The sequence below is a fragment of the Phoxinus phoxinus genome (assembly GCF_949152265.1).
Source record: "Phoxinus phoxinus genome assembly, chromosome: 4".
NCBI classification, from domain to species: Eukaryota; Metazoa; Chordata; class Actinopteri; order Cypriniformes; family Leuciscidae; genus Phoxinus; species Phoxinus phoxinus.
In genome coordinates, this window is record NC_136879.1 from 45,067,868 (window position 1) to 45,076,047 (window position 8,180).

The 8,180-nt window shown below is 38.9% G+C and overlaps 1 protein-coding gene across 3 annotated transcripts in view; it reads right to left on the reverse strand.

Moving 5' to 3' along the window:
• Nucleotides 1–7,992: 7,992 nt before the first annotated feature.
• The window catches only part of LOC306996922 (uncharacterized protein), a 1,918-nt gene continuing 1,730 nt past the window's right edge, over nt 7,993–8,180 (reverse strand). For all 3 annotated transcript variants that reach the window (XR_013797209.1, XM_079609876.1, XM_079609875.1), the window contains one exon: nt 7,993–8,180. This exon is cut by the window's right edge. The gene's annotated coding sequence lies outside the window, so the exon portion shown is untranslated.

Genomic DNA, 8,180 nt, shown 5'->3' on the forward strand with positions numbered 1-8,180 from the left:
CCTCTAACCAATCAGAGCGACCGTCATCGTGTAAAGCCTGCCTCAACGTTTGTGATTGGTGCCTCGCTGTGTAAAAATTGGAAATGCGCTTGAATGGGCTCTTGGCCAGACTTGCAGAGCAAATCTAAATTTGCTGGATGTTCGTCTGGGTTTTCCCAGGCTAGCACAACAGTGCATTTAAAGGGCCACTATTATGCTATTTTAAAGTTTCCTAATGTTGTTTTTGGAGTCTCCTACAACAGGTTTACATGCATCAAAGGTTTAATTTCCATCACCAGATTTTCAATGATTCTCAAACGACTCGTCTCTCTAAATCCCTCCTTTCCGCGAGCTACTCTGCTCTGATTGGCCAGACAGCTCAGTCTGTTGTGATTGGTCTACCGCGTACAGCATGTGTCGGAAACAAAGGCTGCATTTACACTGCAGGTCTTGATGCCCAATTCCGATTTGCTGACTATATCCGATTTTTTTGACGACCCGCTTACATCATCTTTTAGGATTAGCCTGAAATGAATACTTTTGGTCCGCCACATTGATCTGCAGCCCACTGGAGAAGATAAAGTCCAGTCCTAATACGACTGCATAGGCCAGGGCTTTGGCTGGTAGAACAACAGCAGGTATGGTGAATACTTTTTGATGTAGGGTGATTGGCATCGTAGAACCGTCACACTCAGGATGGGCTGTCGTCTTGGTCCCTAAAAAAGACGGAAGTCTCAGGTTTTGTGTGGACTACAGGAAAGTTAATGCTATTACAGAGAATGATGCGTACCCTTTACCCAACATCACTGAGATCTTGGAGTATCTGGAGCAGCCATCTTTTCCACCATTGACCTTAACAGTGGCTACTGGCAAGTGAACATGGATCAAGAAAGTAAACCAAAGATTGCTTTCACAACTTCATCAGGACAGTTCCAGTTTAATGTTATGCCGTTTGGATTAAAAAATGCCCCAGCAACCTTCCAAAGGCTAATGGAGAGTGTTCTAGGAGAATTGCGTGGAGACATTTGTTTTGTCTACATTGACGACATAATTATTTACTCCCCATCTGTAGCACAGCACTTCTTCGACCTCCAGGCTGTTCTTCACAAACTACGAATAGCTGGCCTAACCATTAATTTAAAAAAAAAAGCACGTTCTGCCTTCAGGAAATAACCTTTCTGGGACATGTCGTCAACGTCCAAGGCATAGCTGCAGACCCAAGTAAAGTGGAGGCTATACGGGAATACCCTGTGCCCACCAACATCAAGGAGGTCCAGCGTTTCCTGGGGTTAGCTGGGTGGTACCACCGGTTTGTACCAAACTTCTCCAGGATCGCTGAACCTATCAATGCACTGAAAAACAAAGGGATGTTCATTCCTCTGATCACAACAATGTCAGCAAGCCTTTGAACATTTAAAATGCTGTCTTACCTCTCCTCCCATTCTTGGCCATCCTGACCTTCAACTTCCTTTTACTGTCTACACGGATGCCAGTGACCTTGGTTTGGGTGCTGTGCTGACCCAGTGCCAGGAAAAAGGATTGGAACAAGTTATTGCTTATGCCAGCAGAACCCTAAACAAAGCAGAGACCAATTACTCAACCACCGAAAAAGAGTGCCTGGCTGTAATCTGGGCCCTGGAAAAATGGCAGCACTACCTAGAGCACAAACTGTTCACTGTCATCACGGACCACTCAGCGTTACAATGGGTAATGTCTTCCACAAAAACCACGAGTCGCCTCATCCGGTGGGGCTTGCGACTTCAGAGATTTTATTTTATCATTGAATATCGCAAAGGAAAACTAAATATGGCACCTGATGCTCTGTCTCGGATTCGCACCAGTTGTAGCCTGTACACCAGCCAACAGGAGAATGCTGAACTTCCGATGTCTCCAGCCACAATCTGGGAGGAACAGCACAACGACCCTGTAATCACAAACACACTTCAAGCACTTGCAGAGAATGATTCTACTCTAAAGGATCAATATGAGATAGTGGAGGATAAACTCTATCACAAAACTCACCTGCCGAACAATCAAGTTCATTACAGTGTGCATTCCTAACAGCCTTGTGTCGTCCATTCTCCACCACTACCACGCTAATCCCTGGAGCGGGCATGTAGGTATTTTTAAGACCTACAAGCGTATCCATGATGTTGCATTCTGGCCTGGAATGTGGACTGACGTAAAACACCATGTTAAGGAGTGTGTTAAATGTCAGACCCTTAAGGGAGAGAATCAGAAACCTGTGGGCAAACTGCAACAAGTCACCACTAACCGTCCCAACGAGATGCTTGAAGTGGACATTATGGGCCAATGCCACGTAGCACTCAGCAAAATGAGTAACTCTTGGTCTTTGTAGACTATTACTCCCACTGGGTGGAATTTTTCCCCATGCGCAAGGCTAACGCTCAGACTGTTGCATTACTTCTTCGGAAGGAAATTCTAACCCGTTGGGGGGTGCCGGACTTCATTCTGTCGGATAGAGGTACACAATTTGTCATCACTGTTCAGAGAACTCTGTCAAAAGTGGAGTATCAAACCTAACAGCATACCATCCACAAACAAATATGACCGAGAGGGTTAATCGTACGCTCAAATGCATGATTTCCCAGGAGTCTCCCATCCAGGTACTAACCAGGCTCAGCCCTGCTTACAGTAGCTTCAGTGGGACACCAGTCTTGGGCTACAGGGTGATACGGCTGCTGGCAACATGAGTCAGCCAGTTAGCAGGAGACCTACACAAACTCAAAACTAGTATTTTGAACACCGTCTTTCAAGAGCAAGCGGTTTGTGAATCCTGCATTGAACTCGAGATTTGAGAAGCAGTCGTCAGTAAAATAAAGGTAATAGTTTAGGGTTATACTGCTGTGGTATCATGGTTAAGATTCATTTTAACCACAGATTCTTCACATGCTCGTCCTTGGCCAGTGAAAACAAACTGGGTTTACCGTCACATTATAGAGCACAGCGTCTCCTCGACATGATGCTGTCCAGTGTCCACAGGAGTCAGCAGCCGGGTTAAGGTTTGAGTTTCCCTGGTACGCACGCAATAAGTGGGCGGGCAATATGCTAATGTTTGGTCTTGACGTCGCGACAAAGCGGCTTGTTTGAATGGCGTCCCGGATGGCGTCAGAGATGATGTGTTTGCTCTGAGCGTGTGACAGAGGCTCAGTGTAATGGAGATACACACAGAAGCTGTTGGCAGATGAAGCAGCGACTGTATTGAGTCTGACAGCATCCACAAACCATCAGTAAATGACTTCATAATGCTTTGTTATGGTTTTTATATGGATAATGTTTTCAATGGCGAGTTTCCTGTGCAATGATGTTTGCCAAAAATAATTGTCCGTTTACTGGCGAGCCTTAGAGGAGCTGCGCCTTAAAAACGGCATTTCAGACAAAGGCTCAGAATTTTTGTAGTTTTTCCACATATATGTGTTTTTATGAGCAACAAAAATTCATTAACATTATACGTGAACCTCAAGGAGCATATTAAAATAAAAATCCATGTCATGACCTCTTTAAAACGTTTTTTAAATGACTCTTTTATAATATTTTAACTGATTACTCACCATGAAAATAGGTTCAAACACCAACCAACCGAGCAACTTTTTAATTACATGTTGTGTTTGTGAATGGATGCACACACCTTTCTCCATCTGGTTCAGCATTAGTGTGTGAGTGCAGAAACATCCTCTACGCTTGTGTATTATGTGTTGTGTGTTTCAGGCCAACGGCTGCACACAACAAAAGTGAATAAAACAATCTGAGGAAATGAAATCTGACAGTGACTGGACATTTCATTTTATCTTATATCTTGTTAGCGGCAGGGTTGGTTAGTTTACCCTTACGCAAAGACAATATATATTTTCATATATTTTTGATCAATATATTAAATTGTTTAATGTATGCTGAAAAATACATTCGGTTGAGTTGTGTTTCTGCTACAGAAAGTATTTGAGTTGTGTTTACAAGGAAAGTTGTGTTGGTGTTACTTAAGGGTGCGTGTTAAATAAACATGTAAAGTCTAATTGGTCAAACACAAATGAGCTGAGTTTAAAATACTTAAAATTCTCATGTAAATAGTTTCCTCCAATATTTTAGTTTAAAAAAAGGCTGATTAAAATAAATTTCTCATAAATTTTATGGACTTAATTATATTTATGAAATAGTTATAATACATTTATCACCCGTTGATCACTTTTTGTGTCATAAATCTTGAACGCTTTAGAGCGACAGACTGAAGTTTGGTCTCTCTTTAAAGACGACACTTGGCAAATTATTGCTTAAGTGAAAAAAGATATAGAAGTTACATTTAATATCATGAAAAATGCACAGAAATACTATTTTAAAAATTTGTTATGAAATATATATTTTCCGAAACATGTTTTACTCTAGAACTGTGAGAAAATCAAAGCCATAAATCTAAATGTGAGTGTGATATGTCAGTGAATGATCTCTCAGTGAGATGTTGTTCGGCTGCAGTACCAAACGCTTCCACTAGAGGAAACTCTCATTCATTTACAATGCGCGAACAATACAAGTGTGACTGGTTTTTCAGGACCATTTATCCTTTCCAGATCATGTCCATGACTTTTATGTTCACACAGCAAGTGCCAAAACCTTTACCAAGTTTCGTACCATTCCGATAAAGTAAAAACTTCAGCAGCAGAGGGTTAATACTGAGACACACACACACACACACACACACATCAAGAATCAGAGTATGAATCTCAACAACACAATGCATTCTGGGAGCCGTCCTAGAGTAACACTCAACTTTGATGTGTATTGTTCAGCACAGATCTCATCTCTCTGTGTGTCTGACTATAGTGCGGTTCTTCTGGAAACTCCTGTGCGGGTGTGTCTCGGGATGTGTGTTATCTGTGCGATGAGAGACGGTTGGAATGTTGTGTGTCCGGGAATAGACCTCAGCAAGAGTTCCTGCCCTAAACAGTGCATCTTTACACTTTAAAGAGTGGATCCTCCTGTTGACCAGCCCAACCCTGAAGCCTCGGGTCATCATCCAGACGTTCTCACAGCGAAACCTGTGCATGAATGCAGACACCAGGCGGATGAAAGAGTTCAGGCGATGCAGTCAGGAGTGTGTTCCCTGAATCATGATCATATTCTGACATGAGCAGAAATCAGTTGATATTAAAATGCATCATGTGTGGGTTTAGGTGTGGGTTTAGTATACTGCATCTGTCTGTTAATTGAGAATTTAAATGCAATATTGGGTAACACTTTACTTTTATTTTTTATGTTTTTATTTAACCTTTATTTAACCAGGAAGTCCCTTGAGACAGAATCTCTTTTCCGAGGGAGACCTGGCCAAGACGGCACACCGGTTACAATTTAGATACAAATACAACATAGTCAAAACATCCAAACAAGCATCACATAAAAAGGAACAGGTCACATATGACAGTTACATTTTTGAGTTATATGGCATTTTAACATGGTCTCAAATTCGTTTAATGGGACTAAATCATTTAGATGTAGCAAGTTTTGCAAATTATTCCTGCACAAAGTAGTCTGCACAATATTTTTTCTATCTAACAGATTAAAACAAGCCTTATTCGTAAAAAAAAAAAACACAGTCTTAGTTTCAGTTTTTTTACAAGCTTTTCCACATGAACTTTTAAAAGAAAGTTTGTTTTCCAGCCAAAAACCTAAATACTTGTATGATGAAACATTTTCAATTAAGTCCCCATTTAGTGTGTTAATAATTATCTGGGGATTGGGAACGAGCCCTTGAAAACGTCATAGTTTTCTTAGTATTTAGCACTAACTTAAGGTCATGTAGTGAGACTTGACGGTGTTGAAAGGCTAATTGAAGGTAATTTATGGCTTGGTTCAATGAAGGGGCAACTCAGTATATCACAGTATCATCTGCATAAAGATGCAGTTTAGCAGTTTGCACATCCTTTCCAATATTATTTATAAATATAGAAAATAAAATAGGGGCTAAGATCGAGCCTTGTGGAACACCCTTGGAAATCTCTAAAAAGTCTGATTTAAGACCATCTATAGACACACATTGTGTTCGTTCTGTAAGATAATTCTTGAACCAATTGATAGCTGTGTTTCCTATTCCAATGTTAATTAATCTATTTAGCAATAGTTCATGATCAACAGAGTCAAATGCCTTGGACAAATCCACAAATAAGGCAGCGCAATGTTGCTTTTATAATGTCATTTAATAGCAACAAAGTTGCTGTAACAGTGCTGTGTCCAGCTCTAAAACCTGACTGTACATCAGTTAAAATGTTATGCTCTGCCAAATATTCTTTTAATTGAGTTTACTTGAGCTTCCAATTTTTTTTTGCAAGAATAGCAAGTTTGGAAATTGGCCTATAATTATGAAGATCTGAAGGGTTGCCACCCTTTAGTAAAGGAAGCACATAGGCTGCTTTCCATAATTTGGGAATTAAATTTGTCTGCAGACTACGATGAAAAATATATGCTATAGGATTGGCTATAATTTCAGCTGCAACCTTCAATAAGAAAGGTTCTAGATTGTCTGGTCCTATTGATTTTTTTGGGGTCAATAGCTTTAAGAGCAGTACAGACATCCTTTTTTAAAATGGGTCTAAATACAAACGTTTCCGGTAGTGCTTCAGTGCTGGAGTCAGAGCAATGATCATTTGATTTGGACTCATTCGAAGTACAGCCAACTGATACAAAGTGATTATTAAAATGTCCAATTATATCAATATTGTTTTTAATTTCAACTGAATTTACAAAAATATGTTGTGGAAGACCTGAAAAAGAATTGGAACCAGACAGAGACTTAATTTGCTTCCAGAATTTAGAGGGGTTATTAAGATTTTCAGACATATTTTTTAGATATGAATTTGCTTTTCTGGTCATGCTTGTACATTTATTTCTTAAAGTTCTGAAAGCAGTCCAGTCAACAGTAGAATTTGTGGTTTGAGCTTTGCCCCATGCAACATTTCTTTCTCTGATCATAAAACTTAACTCTTCAGTAAACCATGGGTTATTCCTCCCGCTAATCCTACATTTCTTTACAGGAGCATGCTTATTACAAATAGCTGAAAAGGCATGATGAAAATATTCCCAAGCATGTTCCACATCAGGTTTCAGACAGATAGTCTCCAAATTACTTGAAGGGGTGTGCATAAGACTGACACGACACATTCATAACCATGATGACACGTCATGAATATGAAGGAGGTTTTATGCATGTTTATGACAACTCACACTAACCCAACTCATTAAGTGTCATTCGCTCAATTATGACATTTTTAATGCAAATATGACATTATTTGAGATGTCTTTGTTATGACAACTTGACATAAAGCAATACATCATAACCTGTCATAAATATGTCATGAACATGACAGCAGATTAATTGTCAATCTTAAGAAACCACTTATCTTTATGGGTGAACATTACATTAAAGTGTCCAGTGGTTTTGACATTGGCTGTCATGAGGCATTATAACTGTGTCATGAATGTCTTGACCTCAACTACAGTGGTACACATTGAATTTGTCATTAAAATGTCATTTTAATGACAAATTCAATCCATAAAGATAAGTAGTTTCATAAGTTTGATAATTAATCTGCTATGTCATGTTTATGACATATTTATGAAAGGTTATGTTGTCTTGGTAATGTCAAGTTGTCATGACAAAGACATCTCAAATAATGTCATCAATGCAAATGAAAATGTCATAATTGAGCGAATGACACTTAATGACAGTTGTCATAAACATGCATAAAAATATGTATTTCTTAAATATATACATATGCATGTGTGTGCATTTATATATACAAAATAATTATACACAGTACACACACATATTATGTATATATATATACTGTATGTGTGTATATTTATAATTTTTACTTTGGATGCGATTAATCATGATTAATTATTGCCCAGCACTATTTATAAGAGTTATAAAATAAAAATCACATGTGTGAATATGAAATAATATGGAATTGTACAAGATAAGAAGTCCAGGCGGAATATTTCTCATGGTAAGTTTGTTTTGAAAAATCACTTTTATTGTTTTTTTATCTTTACAACTACAGAGAAAAGACATGGTAAGTTTTATCGGGGCATGTTGTCACGTTATATGGGATAAGTCACAATGTGTATCGACACTGATATGATACAAACATTTGTAATATGACATACTACCTACATACATACAAGCAATCCATTTT